Source organism: Garra rufa, chromosome 22 (genome assembly GCF_049309525.1).
Source record: "Garra rufa chromosome 22, GarRuf1.0, whole genome shotgun sequence".
In the NCBI taxonomy this organism is placed as follows: Eukaryota; Metazoa; Chordata; class Actinopteri; order Cypriniformes; family Cyprinidae; genus Garra; species Garra rufa.
In genome coordinates, this window is record NC_133382.1 from 38,214,181 (window position 1) to 38,232,361 (window position 18,181).

The window sequence follows — 18,181 nt, forward strand, 5'->3', positions numbered from 1 at the left end:
GATGGATAGACAGACGGACAGAAGGATGGATGAATTGATGCATGGATGGACGGATACATAGTTAGTTGGTTAGATGGATGGACAGACGGATGGAAGGAAGGATGGATGAATTGATGGATAGATGGATGTATAGATATAGGATGGATGGACAGTCAGAATGATAGAGATATACAGATGGATGGATGGACAGATGAATGAATGGATGGATAGACAGAAGGGTGGATGGATGGATAGATGGATGATACATAGTTGGTTAGATGGATGGAAGGAAGGATGGATGAATTGATGGATAGATGGATGAATGGACTGACAGAAGAATGGATGGATGGATAGACAGAAGGATGGACAGAAATATAGATGGATGGATGGACGGACAGACGGACAGAAGGATGGAGAAATATATAGATGGATGGATGGATGAATGGATGGATGGATGATAGATGGATGTATAGATAGATGAATGGATGGATGGATGGACAGATGGATAAATGGATGGATGGATGGACAGAAATATAGATGGACAGAGAGAAGGATGGAAAGATATATGGATGGATAGATGGATGGATGGACAGATGGATAAATGGATGGATGGATGGATGCATGGTTGATATATAAATGGATGGACGGACGGAAGGATAGATGGATAGACAGACGGACAGAAAAATGGATGAATTGATGGATGGATGGACGGATACATAGTTAGATGGTTAGATAAATTGAGAGACGGAAGGAAGGCTGGATGAATTGATGGATAGATGGATGGATGGATGGATGGATGGATGGATGGATGGATGGATTGATGGATGAATTGATGGATAGATGGATGGATGGATGGATGGATGGATGGATGGATGAATTGATGGATGGATGGATGGACAGATGGACAGATAGATGAATGGACAGATGGACAGACGAATGGATGGATGGATGGATGGATGGATGGATGGACAGACAGAAGAATGGATGGATGGATGATTGGATGGATAGACGGATGGACAGAAGAATGGATGGATGAATGGGCGGTTGGATGGATGGATATATCGATAGATCGATGGATGAACAGAAGGATGGACAGGTATGGATGGATGGATAGACTGAAGGATGGATAAATGAATATATAGATAGATATATAGATGGATGAATTTAATCTGGTAACTGAGTTTGTGAGTCTTTTGATATTTAATTCTTTAAAGAATCAGTTCATGAGTCATTTGGTTGTGAATTAGATTATGCTGATTGTGACTGATTTCTGATTCACTAAAAAGTATTAGATAGATAAAAAGATAGAGAGATAAAGTAAATATTTACAATTTGCAAGACAAAAGTATGTATTGCATTCACTTTTGCATCATACTTTCATCATTTGTTTTATAGCTTTTTTCCATGCAAAACCCACAGATCTGCACGTATTAGATGTGTTTTAATCCAAAACGTCCAAGAGTTCTTCAAACAGAATCCCAGAAGCTTTGCTTCTGCTTGTGTTGAACGTTTCCAATCCAATCTGAGCAGCTCACAGGACTGTGCAGGAGCAAATCTCCCGTCACACTGATCAATGTCACAGGTGCTTGTTCCATTTTCATATTTCTAATTAACTGCCTCTAAGCGTCTTCAGTCGATGGGCAGCTCATATGATGTTTTTTTATCTTCAGACAGCACTCGCTCAGAGCCGCTGCGGTCCGGGGGGAGGAGCGGACGCCGCTCCGATTCAGCTTTTGGCCACCAGAGAAGCAGAACTAATGACAACATTAGTCCGCCTTTGTGTACGAGGCCACCGGATATGGATTAACCAAGCAAGAAATAATCTAGGATTCTACAGTATGCATGAATGAGCACATGGGCTTTTTAAATGTTTAGTTTTCACCCCAAAATGTGTTTTCTTTTCTCTTTTTGGACACGATCCTGCGCTTTGTGGCTCTGAAGATGAAGAGGAACTCAAGCAAGTGTCCTACTCATTAAATGAGTGATTTGTTTAATCTACAGAGCTCACAGCAGTCTGCTTTCCCTCATGTGACCTTCTCTCTCTCTCTCTATCTCTGTGTCTCTTTGTCTTTCTGGTATAAAGAGGTTTTGAGCGAGCGTTTGACGCTGGAACACAAAACCTTCTCCGGTCCGTGCTGTCTAATTAAAGTGACATTCGTTTGTCTGTCCGAAGTGTGTAATGATGTGTTCAGTTCAGGTCTATTTAAGCAATGCAGGTCTGAGGTCAGTTTACAGACTTTAACAGGCTTTGAAACAAACAAAATAAACTTTACTAAACCACCTTTTACTAAAACTTCTTCGGGTGAGTCTCACAAATCATGTCCAGGTTATAATTCACCTCAAAAGTTAGCAGAAAAATATATTAAATTATATTTTGCATAAAGAAACCAAAGCCTATTTTAGGAAAAAAATAAAAAAAGAGTAATTTTTGCTATTTTATTTTTTTGTTACTGTAATGCATTTTATAAATTTTCCATTTCCATTCTTTTATTGCATTATTTAATTTATCTTATGTGTTACACTGTTCTGCATGTATACATTTTCATTATATATTCTTTATTATATGTATTAATTATTCATTATAAATATAAAAAAAACTATTTTTAACATAGTAATATTATTTTTTTTTTGCATGGTATTAATAAAAGGATAAAGAATTAAGGGTAAAAATAATTAATTATTATGAAAATAACATTACAAAATAGGTTTTATTTTTCAATAACTCCATTCTTTAAGCAATTTATGTGATTTTGTCATATAATACAGCATGTACATTTCCATCCTTTTCAGTGGTGTGTGTTTAATCTAAGCAAAATGATCAGAATCTAGACAAGAAAGGAGAAAATAAATTGTTTCATTTGCAAAATTATATCTACTACTGTCACACGCCTTTATGATTTTTCTTACTTTTTTAGATGCAATCATTTGATTTGTAATCAGAATGCAAGATGCATTTCAGCCCTTTGTGTTCTTGGTATGTTAGTTGAATCAAAATCAATATCTTATTTTGCAAAAACACATCTGACCTAAATCCTACAAGACTTTATAATTTAATTAAATATGAATGCAATCAGGGTAACTTGACCAAAACAAATGCAACACACAGTAATGACTATGCATACTTATTTATGAGTGAAATTATTTCTGTTGAACTAATTAATCTTTCTGATGAAGCTATTTTCTCTAAGGCAGGCTAGTTAATTATTTTCGACCAGGGTTCTAATAATTAAATCAAACAAAAACAAAAACAAAAAACAAACAAACAATACAATAGAAATTTTTTAGGTCAAACTTTTTATTATTATTATTATTATTATTCAGTTCATAAACTATTCCAAAGTGTTTATTTTTTCATTTTTTCTCCTTTAATTTGAGTTTTTGTCTGTAAAGTGGATTAGTGCTGTTCACATGACAGCTCTCTCTCTCTCTCTCTCTCTCTCTCTCTCTCTCTCTCTCTCTCTCTCTCTCTCTCTCTCTCTCTCTCTCTCTCTCTCTCTCTCTCTCTCTCTCTCTCTTTTAGGGCTGCTGGGTAAATGGCACTTGAGAGCAGTTCAGTAGCACAAAACATTTTGACATTTAGAAGTGTGTGAACAAGAGCCCTCAGGCCTCAGACACGCTTAAAACAGAGTGTTTTCATAGTGGGAATCAATGACAGAAGTCAGAGCGCAACCTCTGAAAAATCACGTTCAGTGGGTTTAAGGGAACATGAACTGTGATTGATAAATAAATCAGTCAATGAGAAGTAAAGATGAGTAAATATAAAGACTCAAACACCCACACCCACAGGAAACATTACAAATGAGATCCCTTTATTATCTCTATTTAATATAATTTGTCCTGCACAGTAATAAGATTAAATGAAGGTCAGAAATTTTGCTTCAGTGTCCAGTAACTCAAATTTTTGGTGATTTGACCACAAGCTCACAGGAGATAATTTGTCACACTTTGCTCTAAAGTAATCTCTGTTTAGGCGTCTGTGAAGACACTTGCCTCAAAGCTTTGTCTACAAAAAAACTACTGAATATTTCCACCATAATTGATATTTATAGCAATTAATATTGTTACATGATAAGGAATAAATTGTCACATGCAGTTAGAAACTGCTCATAAAGATTCAGGGATATTCAGGGTTATTATAGATTATATATTCATGCAGGTCTGGGGTCACTTTACAGACTTTAACAGGCTTTGAAACAAACTAAAGAAATTTTACTAAAGCACCTTTTACTAAAACGTCTTCGGATGAGTCTCACAAACATGTCCAGGTTAAAATTCACCTCAAAAGTTAGAAGAAAAATATATATAAATTATATTTTGCATAAAGAAACTAAAGCCTATTTTAGGAGAAAGAAATAAAAAATTAAAAAGAGCCCTTTTGCTATTTTATTTTCATGACAATAAAATTTTTTTTGTTACTGTAATGCACTTTTGTTTGAATTTTCTTTTAGTACATTATTTAATTGTGTTAATAATTTAATTATGTGTTACACTGTTCTGCATGTATACATTTTCATAATATATTTGTATTATTTTTATTATTTATTAATAATAATCTATTTTTTAACATAGTAATATGTTTTTTTGGCATTGTATTAATGAAAGAATAAAGAGTTAAGAGTAAAAATGGATAAAAAAGGGTGACTTTTTTTTACTAAAAATATTATTATAGTTAACTAAAACTAAAACTACTATGACTACCTATCTATGTTGTAAGGAGTAAAGCTAAATGAAATATATTTTTGTAATTAATATTTATATATATTTAATAATTATTTATATCATATTTAGTTTAAACCTTCATTTACCAAAATGTATTCAGATGCAAGAAAAGGACATTTCCAATCTTACAACTTATTTATTAAAATATATTTAGATTTTTAAAATACATTTTCAAAACTGTACACAAACTATATTGGTAGAAAATATGTTTACATAAATATATTTTAAAATATATTTTAGCATGTTTTATTGACTTTTTTGAATGAAAATATATTACAAAATATATTTTTTGCTGAATGGTTAGAACAGTGAAAAAATGTTACCTAAAATAAATTGAAACCGAAAGATAACTTATCTTATTTCAGCTATTTGCAAAAGCAACATTTCTCACTTTCATTTAGTGTAACTTGATGTACCAAAACTACACCTAAAATAATAATAAAAACAGTAATATATATATAGAAAAACTTGATAAAAATATCCAACAAAATTACTAAAACTTTAGCTAAAATTAAATTGAAAACTATATAAATTTTATATTTTAATACAAATGTACAAATAAAAACTATTGCAAAATATTAATAAAAACTATAACAGTATCTCAGTGATGGTAAAACAGCATTGGGCTGTTGTGATTTTGCATGTGTGTTTGTGTGCATGTGAACTATGAAGGTCCAGCACACAATGGCTAATGACTGTGATCTTTGGGTTAATGACAGATTAATGCTGGTTTAATTAGGGCCAGCAGTTTAACCAACACACCTACATGCTACACTCACTGCCTTCCCAATCTGCCCACTTCACCTCATCTAAAACAAACACACTTATGAAATCTCAGTGCTGTAAACATGTCCACAAAGTTTGTATATATGTGTAAAATGTGCACATATAAGACTGACGTGCAGAGTTACACACATACGCACCGTCTCTGTGGCGGCAGTTTCTCTCATTAATTCATACACAGTGATGCGTGTACAGCGTGATAGTCCAGTAATCACACAGACACGACTGAATTCTGTCAACAACTGCCAAAGCATCTGTCCTCAGCACAGTGTGTGTGTGTGTGTGTGTGTGTGAGAGAGAGAGAGATTGAGTCAAACAGGCACAATGTGTGTGTATGCGTGTTCTCACAGCTATACAGTGATACTGTACATTTCTTGTTATTTAGGGTTCACTGAATTTTACTTGTTCGTCCCATCCTCAGCTGATGATGCTATTACTAGAATTGTATTTCTGAATTTATTTATTGTTATAAAACTTGGTGTTGGAGAAATTACTTTTTATGTATGCATGTATGTGCAAGTACTGTGTGTACAAAGTACAATGAAAATCAAATGTGATTGCTTTCAACACAGTCTATAGACAAGACAGAATACAAAAAGGTGCAAAAAATTACATAAATGCATTATTTTAATAAAATTTATTTTATTTATAATTAAAGCAGTGTTTATCTGACACAAATGTAATATGACTCCCAAATAGTATGACAGAACTTAGCTCAAAAAAATATAAATTTACGAATATGTGACCCTGGACCACAAAAGCAGTCATAAGTGTCAAACTTTAGAAATTATACATAATTAAAAAGCTGAATAAATAAGCTTTCCATTCACCATTCACAATATTTGGCCAAGATATTACTATTTGAAAATCTGGAAGTGAAAATATTGAGAAAATCACCTTTAAAGTTGTCCAAATGAAGTTCTTAGCAATGCATATTACTAATCAAAAATTACGTTTGGATACATTTACGGTAGGAAATGTACAAAATATCTTAATGGAACATCTTCTTTACTTAATATCCTAAAATATAAAAAATATATACCTGTGCTACTTAAGAATGGTTTTAAGAATGGGTCAGATATACAATTAATTAAAACAGGAATAATAAAATAAAAATAAATTAAATAAAAATAATTTATTTTACTAAGTCAAAAACATAATGATGAACCGCAGCTATATTTATTCTAAAATGCAAAATACCTCTGCATCTCAGGTGAAATAAATTAATAATTGAATAAAAATAAATATACATAGGAATAACTGAATAAAAAATAACTATAAAAATTGCTAACTTTTGTCTGATGATGCAAAATTAGTATGCAAAATTACTTTTGATGATGCTATTTCTAGAATTGTATTTCTGAATTTATTTGGTTTTAAAACGTGGTGTTGGAGAAATTACTTTTTATGTATGTATGTGCAAGTACTGTGTATACAAAGTACAATGAAAATCTTATTTTAAATTTTATTTATTTATTTATTTATTTATAATTAAAGCAGTGTTTATCTGGCACAAATATAATATGACTCCCAAACAGGAATAATAAAATAAAAAAATAAATTAAATTAAAATAATTTATATCACTAAGTCAAATCCACAATCATGAACTGCAGCTATATTTATTCTTAAATGCAAAGGTGAAATAAATTATTAATTGAATAAAAATAAATATACATAGTAATAATTGAATATAAAATAAATATTGTTAACATTTGTCTGATGATCCATATATTAGTATGAATAATAAAATAAAAAATAAAATTAAGTTAAAATAATTTATATCACTAAGTCAAAAAACACAATGATGAACTGCAGCTATATTTATTCTAAAATGCAAAGGTGAAATAAATTAATAATTGAATAAAAATAAATATACATAGTAATAATTGAATATAAAATAAATATAGATATTGTTAACATTTGTCTGATGATCCATGTATTAGTATGAATAATAAAATAAAAAATAAAATTAAGTTAAAATAATTTATATCACTAAGTCAAAAACACAATGATGAACTGCAGCTATATTTATTCTTCAATGCAAAGGTGAAAGTCACATGACCGTGTCCGTGTTGAGCTGAACACGCCAGGCTTCATTAACCTGCAGAATCACGGCTCACTTCAGCGAATCAGTTTGGCAACATAGTTAACATGAACTAACAAAAATATTTCTAAAGCATTTATTATCCTTAGTTAATGTTAAAGTTTACATTTACTAATAACTTATTATTAAATCATATAGATTTTTTTTAATGAACCTGAGCTCACATTGAACTTATAATGAACAGCTGATATGAAAATGGAAAGACATTTGGTGTATATAGGATTTACTTTGTACATAGAAATTACTATTAAAAGTCCTTTGTAACTTCTGTCCTATTTAAATGTGTGTGTGCAGGCAGACAGGTGTCTGATAAAAGATCTACCTGACTCTTAAATGAGGCTGACAGGGATCATTGTGTTGATGAAAACAGAAGACGGGGCCCGACATCATGCTGTGTGAGGAATCCCAGCTATGAGCCTGTTTAAAAGCACACATTTCTCTCTCGCTGTGGTCTTTGGCTTCTGTCACTTTAGGGTTTGTTTCATTATGAATGGGTTTTGTGACTCCAGCTTTAAATATTTTGTTGTCTTGAGCACACAAAGCCTGTCCACTCACGTCAGCGGATTAGGATTGAAACTTCCTGCCGAAAATCCCAACGACAAGCTGAGAGGAGTCAAGCAAACAGGTTTACTCACAAACAGCGAGCGAGAGGAGGTTTAACACTCGCCCTGTTTGAGTCATTAAAAACACTAAACGGCTCTCAGGAAGCAGCCCTTCAGAAAAGAGGGCCCATTCATTCTTTATATGAAAGACTCCGGCTGGAGGAGGGTCTGAATGCACAACACACTCTCAACACACACACACACACAGCGGCACCAGCTGATCTGATCTGTCCAGGGACGCTGCCATATGGCTACATTTGGCTCCAGCTGAGGCCTTTGGGTTCCTGTGTAAAACCTCCTAGTGATCTGAGACATGACAAACTTTAGCTTTAAGACTTTAAACTGTTTTGTGTGCACATGTAGAACAAGAAGCACACATGGATGTGAAGCACACATGAGGAGGATGCAGTTCACACAGTGGCCAGTTGAGGACATGCTTTCCTCAGGATGAGTGCAGGTATAGAGAAAATCACCCAATAAAACACAAACATGGATACTGCTTAAGTTTCATTCAGTCACATTTTTTAAAATTAATTCATGATAATTGTCAATAATATTTTGTAGAAATAAATAAATAAATAACCATGGGTTATTGTGTTGTTTATATATTTATTTATTTACCTACTTACTTACATTTTAAGAATATTACGTTTTTATATAATATATAATGCTTTTCCCCCCTAATTTTGTGTTCCTGTTGTTTGAGTTTGAGATCAGTAAGGCTTTTTAAATAAGTCTTTTCTGCTCATCAAGACTGCATTTATTTAATTAAAAATACAGAAAAAACTGTAATATTGTGAAATATTATCGCAATTTAAAATATTGGTTTGCTATTTTAATATACTTTAAAATAGAATTTATTCCTGTGATGCAAAACTGAATTTACTCCAGTCTTCAGTGTCACATGATCCTTCAGAAATCATTTTACTATGCTGATTTATTGTCAATGTTAGAAACAACTGTGCTGCTTAATATATTTTTGAAACCTGTAATATTTTTTTTTCCAGGATTCTTTATTGAATAAAACGTTAAAAAGAACATAATTTATTTAAAATACAAATCTTTTGTAACAATATAGATTTTTGGGGTTAATTATATGATTGGGGTTAGTAATATTTTTCTTTCTTACTTTGTTTGAAAGAAAATAATATTTTTATTCAGCAAGGATGTGTTAAATTGATAAAAAGTTATAGCGAAGACTTGTATTGTTAGAAAATATTTCTGTTTTAAATAGAATCTTTTAAACGTTTTATTCAATAAAGAATCCTGAAAAAAGTATCACAGTTTCGAAAAAAAATATTAAGAAGCACAACTGTTTCCAACATTGATAATAAATCAGCATATTCGAATGATTTCTGAAGAATCGTGTGACACTGAAGACTGGAGTAATGGCTGATAAAAATTCAGCATTGCATCACAGAAATAAGTTATATTTTAAAGTGTATTAAAAGAGAAAACTGCTATTTCAAATTGAAATAATATCTTCATCATATTACCTATTTTTCTGTATTTTTCATCAAAGAAATGGAACTTTGATAAAGAGGAGAGACTTTAAAATTGGAAGGAAAAGAGATGGAGGGAGATATGTGTTCCTCATGTGTCTTACAGGTAATGGAAAACCTCCAATATTCAGCTTTAGAGACTCTGAAGTCCACAGAACACAAAGAAGTTGAGATCTTAGACCACCCAGAAACAGGTAGAGATACACACACACACACACACACACACACACACACACACACACACACTGTGTGTAACTCATGTCTCTGTGGGGAGCTGCTGAATGTCTGGCATTCGAAAGTCATAGCAGGTGGATCAGGTGTTTTACAACACACATACACACACTTTTTACAATTTACACTGACTTTTTACACAAACACAAGACCATTGCCATAAGATTTAAAGCAACAGTTCATGCAAAAATAACCTCATGGCATTCCAAACACATATGAGTTTTTATTTTCTGTGAAATACAAAAGTTGGGGTTTGCACAAATGTTTTAAACAGTAATATTAACTATAACTGTATACATATCTATACACTGTAAAAAGTTTACAGTGACTTAAACTTAAAAACCTAAGTTCAGCAGCTGCCCTAAATTTTTTGTTAAATCAGCTTAAAACTACAAGTCATTTTAACTTATTACATTAAAAATGAGTTGATATAACTTGTGAGTTTACATGACTTAAGTTGATTAAACTTAAAATCTTAAGGCAGCTGCTAAACTTAAGTTTTTAAGTTGAAACTGGTAAAAACTTTTTACAGTGTACATTAGAGGGGAGAATTACACACAAAAAAAGTTGTTTCAACTTAAAATAATTGTTACCCCGCTGCCTTAAAATTTTTTGTTTAGTCAACTAAAATATTCCAGTTGTTACTTAAATTAACATTAAGTAACTTAAAATTTCAAGTTGACTGAATTAAAAATGTTAAGGCAGAGGGGTAACAAATTATATTATATAAGTTGAAACAACTTTTTGAAATATTTTTTTACAGTGTAATATTCAAGTGAATAAACTTTTAAAATTCAGTTTTAAGAAGTTTATAATTTAAGGGTTTTCTACAATTCTCTCTTTTTATCTCTGTCTCTGCTTCTCTGTTTTTTTTTTAACTTTGTTAGTCTGGTCTTTCTAACATTTTCAGCTTTCTCTATTACCACAAAAGCAAACCAGTGGAGCATAAAGCAGTTGGGTGAGTGTGAGTGTGTGTGTGTGTGTGTGTGTGTGTGTGTCATGTGGGGAGGCTGGTGTTATTCTTTTCTCTGTGCCAGATCTTTATGAGTCATATAAACACAGGCTGGTCAGAAAACTTTGATAATTGGAGAGTTACATAAATGGCTAAATCCTCTGAAAGGGATTTTTTTGGTTGCTTTTGAAAGGGAGGCCCCACAGAGATCCTGCAGCATTAGCGGCTAGCTAAAGAAAACTCGCTAATTACTTCCCGCTGTGGAGTTTCAGAGGAAGGTGTTTGTACAAATTAAATCCCAGCCATCTACTGTAAGAGCCAGAGAGATGTGTGTGTGTGTGTGTGTGTGTGTGTGTGTGTGTGTGTGTTTTAAATTCACTTGGCACTGTAGAGATTAAAGATGAAAACATAACAAATAATATTTTTCACATGTTTGTAGATACAGTACATTTTATTTTTTATTTTTTCTACTCTTTTTTAAGATCAAATGCAGTGACATTTTTTTTTTACTTCATAAATGTCCAGATACATTTTGAGGCCAAAATATATTCTTAATTGACTTAGAGTTAAGGTTGAACATGGTATTTTAAACATGCAAAATTTAAAATCTTTAGATACAGTAGAGTTTACTTTAACTTGAATTTTTAAAAAGTTTTTTAGTGTTAAAATCACCTCTATTATTCTATTTTAATGTGCAGAAACAACTATACATGTGTTTAAATGTTGTTAGACTCAACCAATGAGGTGCATTTGGGGCAGGGCTTTTTGTTTATCTGACCAATGACGATAGAGGAAGGGATGCCTTTGGAAACCTGTTTGGAAATGTCATTATTTTCAGTTTTCCATTTTGTTAAAGGTAATTTTTTTAGGTCAAATGCAGTGACATTTTTTTTAACTTCATAAATGTCCAGATACATTTTGAGGCCAAAATATATTCTTAATTGACATAGAGTTAAGGTTGAACATGGTATTTTAAACAAGCAAAATCTAAAATTTGTAGATACAGTACATTTTATTTTAACTTGATTTAAAAAAAAAAATAGTGTTAAAATCACTTCTATTATTCTATTTTAATGTGCAAAAACATCTATAATTGTGTTTAAATGTTGTTATAGGCTCAACCAATGAGGTCCGTTTGGGGCAGGGCTTTCTGTTTATCTGACCAATGACGATAGAGAAAGGGATGCCTTTGGAAACCTGTTTGGAAATGTCATTATTTTCAGTTTACCATTTTGTTAAAGTTTAACTTTTTATATTTTTTTTCCCAATGCAGTCATATTTTTTAACTTCATAAATGTCCAAATACATTTTGAGGCCAAAATATATTCTTATTCGACATAGATTAAAGATGAACATAGTATTTTAAACATGCAAAATCTAAAATGTGTAGATACAGTAGATTTTATTTTAACTTTATTTTTTAAAACGTTTTTTAGTGTTAACCAATGAGGTCTATTTAGGGCGGAGCTTTTTGTTTATCTGACCAATGATGATAGAGGAAGGGCTGCCTTTGGAAACCTGTTTGAAAATGTTATTATTTTCAGTTTTCCATTTTGTTAAAGGTAATTTTTTTTTAGGTCAAATGCAGTGACATTTTTTTTAACTTCATAAATGTCCAGATTCATTTTGAGGCCAAAATATATTCTTAATTGATGTAGATTAAAGATGAACATGGTATTTTAAACATGCAAAATCTAAAATTTGTAGATATAGAATTTAAAAAAAAAAATCTTTGTGTTAAATCACTTCTATTATTCTATTTTAATGTGCAAAAACAACTTTAAGTGTGTTTAAATGTTGTTAGGCTCAACCAATCAGGTGCGTTTGGGGCGTTTTTTTGTTTGTTTATCTGACCCAAAAAAAATTTCTGTGCATTTGGGGCGGGGCTTTCTGTTCATCTGACCAATGACAATGAAGTAGGGGCTGCCTGTGGAAACCTGTTTGAAAATGTCATTATTTTAAGTTTTCCATTTTGTTAAAGTTTAACTTTTTTATTTTAGTTCAATGCAGTGACATTTTTTAACTTCTTATGTCCAAATACACTTTGAGGCCAAAATATATTCATATTCAATGCAGATGAAAGATGAACTTGGTATTTTAAACATGCAATATCTCAGCCTGGTCTCATTGTTTATACGTAGGTATTTATACGTAACGTTTAGAGGCACAAAACGTACATTTTTGTAAGTTTTTATTGATGCTAAAACATACAAATAGCTACATATTTTTAGCTAAAAGACGTAAAATATTTACGTATCTTTTATTTTATTAAGATATTCGTATCAATGCTTTTTGCATCATTTTATTAAGAAGCAATTTAGATTTTTAGCCCCCTTACCCCCAAACCTAAACCTAGCCATTTTATAACGAATATGCATTTTTATCATTTTATTAATAAGCCATTTAGGTTTTTAGCCCCCTTAACCTACCCGAAAACCTAAACCTACCCATTTTATAGCGAATATAAAAGGATATAGAACGTAACTGACCAAAATATGCAGGGAAATGACCATTTTAGTGACAAAAAGTGCAATCACAATCATTTATTTATTGCAAAACTGTCAACAGCCGTACCAAAAAGTGATCCAAATGACGATGCGTTTGTAGCCGCAGTCCTCCCTGTCAGAATACAGAAGGTTTGTTTAAGGTGCAGAGCAGAATTTAAATTGTTAATCGCTGTAAATATAATCCAGATTGTTATTCTGATCCACTCGAGAAAGCGCCTGCGCATCATTCAAACACATCTCACCAGAAACACGGCATGTCGTAATCTGTGACGAATGCAGGCGAGAACCAATGAGCGTTCGATATTCCTGCCGTAAAACCTGTCGTTTTTTAATGCGGTAATATTTGAATTAGAAAAAAGCATTTCAGCGAGGGTTTATTGCTGTTGCTGCTGAAGTCGCTGCTCGGGATGGAGATGAAGATCGCCGGATAAAGGCTTGTTTCATTTTGTAATTATGATGCGGATGTAATCATGTCGGAGAAAATGTATTTTGTGTCCCACCACGGCAAACAAAGTAAATATTACACGAATGGTTAAACGATTGCAGAAATGTTATTTATTTTAAGGGTTTAAAGTGTAGTCTTGTTGAACATTATATAGACCTATTCTTGGAAATGACCTGGCAGCAGAAATCACACTGAACAGAATGAAATGGTATTATTTCATATTAAATAAATTATTAAAATATTCAATAATGCAATTAAAAACACAGGGCCATTGGCACGACAACTAAAAACAATAATAATGAAATTAATGCCGCGTTTCAGTATTCATAAGGATTTGTTTTTAGGTGTTGTCAATACGTCAGTATTGTACGTTAAAATGCTAAAAATACCTATGTATTTGTACGTTTAGATGCTGTAAATACGTCAGTATTTTACGTTTTAGTGTCTGGAAAAACGTAAGTAAATGTACGTTTTGTAGAACAACATTTTACGTAAAATACATACGAATTATCATGAAATCACGTTGAATATCTAAAACAAACTAAGAATACAAGCTACAGCACACATTCTCTAGTCTTGTAAATATGCATGACTTTGACTTTGTCTTGTCAAACTGCATCAGAAATGTGACAAATGTTCAAAAATATTGAAATGTGACCTTTGTCTGTAGTTAATCAGTCTTGTGTGTCTTTGCTCTTTCTCTGTCTTTCCATCCTCTTTCCTCACATTCGTCTAGTAGTGTGTGTGTGTGTGTGTGTGTGCCTCGGGCATTACGGTATGTGTGTGTGTGTTTCTCTCTCCAGAGACGCAGTGGGATACCAGTCAAACGTTGTGAGATTGTATTTGGTTTTACTCAATTGTTTTAACGGATTTTAGGAGACTAGATCCTATTACTTCAGAGGAAGGCCTGCGGCGCCGACTCACCACAAGGCCCCTAATCTGCCATGCAAATTAAATCTTTCCCCTCGCGTGTGTTAACATTCCCCTATTACACGTTTTGACTTATTTATGTCTGTTATTGTGGTACGTGTGGCCTCTGGCATACAAAATTGGTATGTTTGGTTAGAAGGGCCATGATTTAACATCACATTCATAGAGTAACATCCTAAATAATTATTTTTCTGATTAAAAGAAATTGTATATTTTCACATCAGCACTAATCTGCAGTTAGATCTTTGAAAAGAAATGATTCTGAAGTTTGTTCCAAATCTATATGACTTTCATTCTACTTTAAAACACAAGGTGACATTTTACCAAAAATGTTTTCTGGAGGACATTGTTCTAATTTTTGATAATTTTGTGTCATGTGTCCTTTGTGTTACTTTCACCATATATATATATATATATATATATATATATATATATTCCTTTAAAATTCCATAGTGACATCATGAACCAGGAAGTGACATCATTTTGGAGGGAACACACAAACAGCACAAACTTCAGTAAGTGTTTGCGACTGACATTATATATTTTGTGTTTTTATTTGGTCAGTGTCATTCTGAAACATTTCATCTTGATTGATAGAATCAACATTTTAAAGGAAAGGGTGGTTAAAAATATCAAACTATCAAAGTAAACATGAAAAGTGGTTGTCCTCATGTAAGCTGTCAATGCTTCACTGAGAAATGGCTTTATTCACACTCTTTTAAACATCCTTCCTATCATGTTCCTGGTAGATATTTTTGTGTGATTGTGTAGGTATAATTAATGAATTGTGAGCTGTTAATGTGGAAAAAAGAGAGAAGTGTTGCTTTGTAGTTTTGTCTGTTTATGTGCTTTTGTTTACTTATGTTTGAGCTGCTACAGCAACCTATTCCGCATTAAAATAGTTGATTTGATGAGAAACATGGGTCATTGTGAGGTCAGACTCTGTCCACGATTTGTTCTACATATTTAAATAAAATGTATTAATTTGGCCATTATTTACCAGTGATATGTTTAGTATTGTTTATATAACAGTATTTATTCATATTTTAAATTGGCTTTTATTTTCATGTTTTTTTTATTTAATTTTATATTTTAATTGCAACAATTTTGTGTGCTTTTGTCATTTTTATAAGTTTTTTTATATTTGGATTTTTATATTTAATAACAAATTTAATGTATTTTATTTAAGTTTAATATTTGTTTCATTTATTATTTAGCTGCTAAGGCAACATTTTTTGTAATTTAACATTTCTAATTTAAGATTCTCCTATTTTATTTCAGTTTGTGAAATAATGTTTTTATTATTATTTTTGACATTTTATTTTTAATATTTAATATTTTGTTCTAATTACATTTTATATTACCATCTTGTTGAACCAACCCTGTATTTCTTTCGGTGAACACAAAATGAGATGTTGAACAGAATTTCCAAGCTTCTGTTTTTCATGCATCTAAATGAAAAATAATATTTATGCCATTATATTTATTACTTGTGCATTATTTTCCAAGACTGATGCCATTTACAAAGCTTTGAGAAACATTGCAAAATATACAGTAGTAATATAAAATAGCTTTTACCACTTTTATAGTACTTTTTTGGCCTTTTTGGAGTGTCCACTCTGCTTATATGGAAAATGAAGCTCAGACATAATGCCTAACATCTAATAAGGAAATAAAATACAATAAGAATTGTTGGAATGACATGGGGGTGAATAATATTTGACTTTTTCATATGAACGGTTCCTTTAATTAGGTCAGACTCTGTCCACATTTTGTTCTACAGGAATATTTAAATTCAATATGATAATTTGGCCATTATTTACGAGTAATATGTTTAGTATTATTTTTATAACATTTTAGTATTTATTCATGTTTTGAACTTAATAACAATTTTGATTTATTATTTTTAGTTTAAATATTTTTCTTATTTATTTATTTCACTCTTTATTTAGTTGCCAAGGCAACATTTAGTTTCTAATTGAACATATATCATTTAATAGTTAGCTATTTAATTTTATTTCAGTTCCTGAAATCTTTTTTACATTTAATTTTTTAGTATTTTATATTTACATTTACTGTTGTGTACTAATAGCATTTTATGTAACAATGCTATCATTTACCTTACCTACCCAACCCTGTATTTCTTCTGGTGAACACAAAATTAGATGTTAGACAGAATGTCCAAGCTTCTGTTTTTCATACATCTAAATTAAAAATAATATTTATGTCATTATATTTATTACTTGTGCATTATATTTTCAAGGCTGAAGCCATTTACGAAGCTTTGAGAAACATCGCAAAATATGCAGTAATAATATAAAATAATTATACTTTTTTGTACTTTTTTGGCCTTTTTGGAGTGTCCACTCGGCTTATATGGAAAATATGGAAATAAAATACAATAAGAATTGCTGGAATGACATTAGGGTGAATAATATTTCCCCTTTTCATATGAACTGTTTTTGGAATGGTTGTTCTGCCTTGTGTTTTTTTTTTTTTTTTTTTTTTTTTTTTTGGCATAATTGCATTAATTTCCATGTGAGAATATCTGTAGTTGCTCCACACATTTCTGTTTGTATTGAATGAATGAATGAATTAGCAGATAAAAAAAAAAAAAAAAACTGTTGAAAATTCCAAACAAATCAATCTATCCATCAAGATTTCTGATGCAGGTAGATGTTTGTGTGTGTGTGTGTGTGTGTGTGTGTGTGTGTGTGTGTGTGTGTGTGTGTGTGTACCTCATTTCAAGCACAATTAAGTTGAAATGAACTGGTGAAGGATCAATAACCTCAGGTTGAGCCCCAGACCCCTTTCACTCTGTAGAAAAGGCACACATATGCTGATAGTGGCAGCTGATCAGCAACACATCAGGTTTACTGTCACACAGCTGTCTGAACGGGACGCCCCTCTGGGACTCACACGCTTTTGTTCCAGCCACAGTTCATCTTCAGGTGGAGCCATTTCATGCTCATCAAGGGGGCATTGGAATTGTATCTCTTTCCACATAGATTGATGTCTGTTCATTCTGTTTTTCGCTGACAGTGGATTTTATTGGTTTCACTATATTCTATTGCTAATAGAGACTAATAAACGACTTAAAGGAGTAGTTCACTTCTACACTCTTAAAAATAAAGGTGCTTCACGATGCCATGGAAGAACCTTTTTTGTCTAAATGATTCCATAAAGGTTTCACAAAAGGTTCTTTGTGGTGACAGAAGGTTCTTTAGGATATAAGAAGGTAAGAAAGTGATGCTTCTTTTAAGAACCTTTGACTGAATGGTTCTTTGTGAAACCAAAAATGGTTCTTCTATGGCATCGCTGTGAAGCAGGCTTGTGCACAATTCAGAATTTCAGAATTGGCCGCCATTCAATTCATGAGTTGGAATTTGAATTGAATTGACTCCGCCCCACAGGAAGTTGAATTTG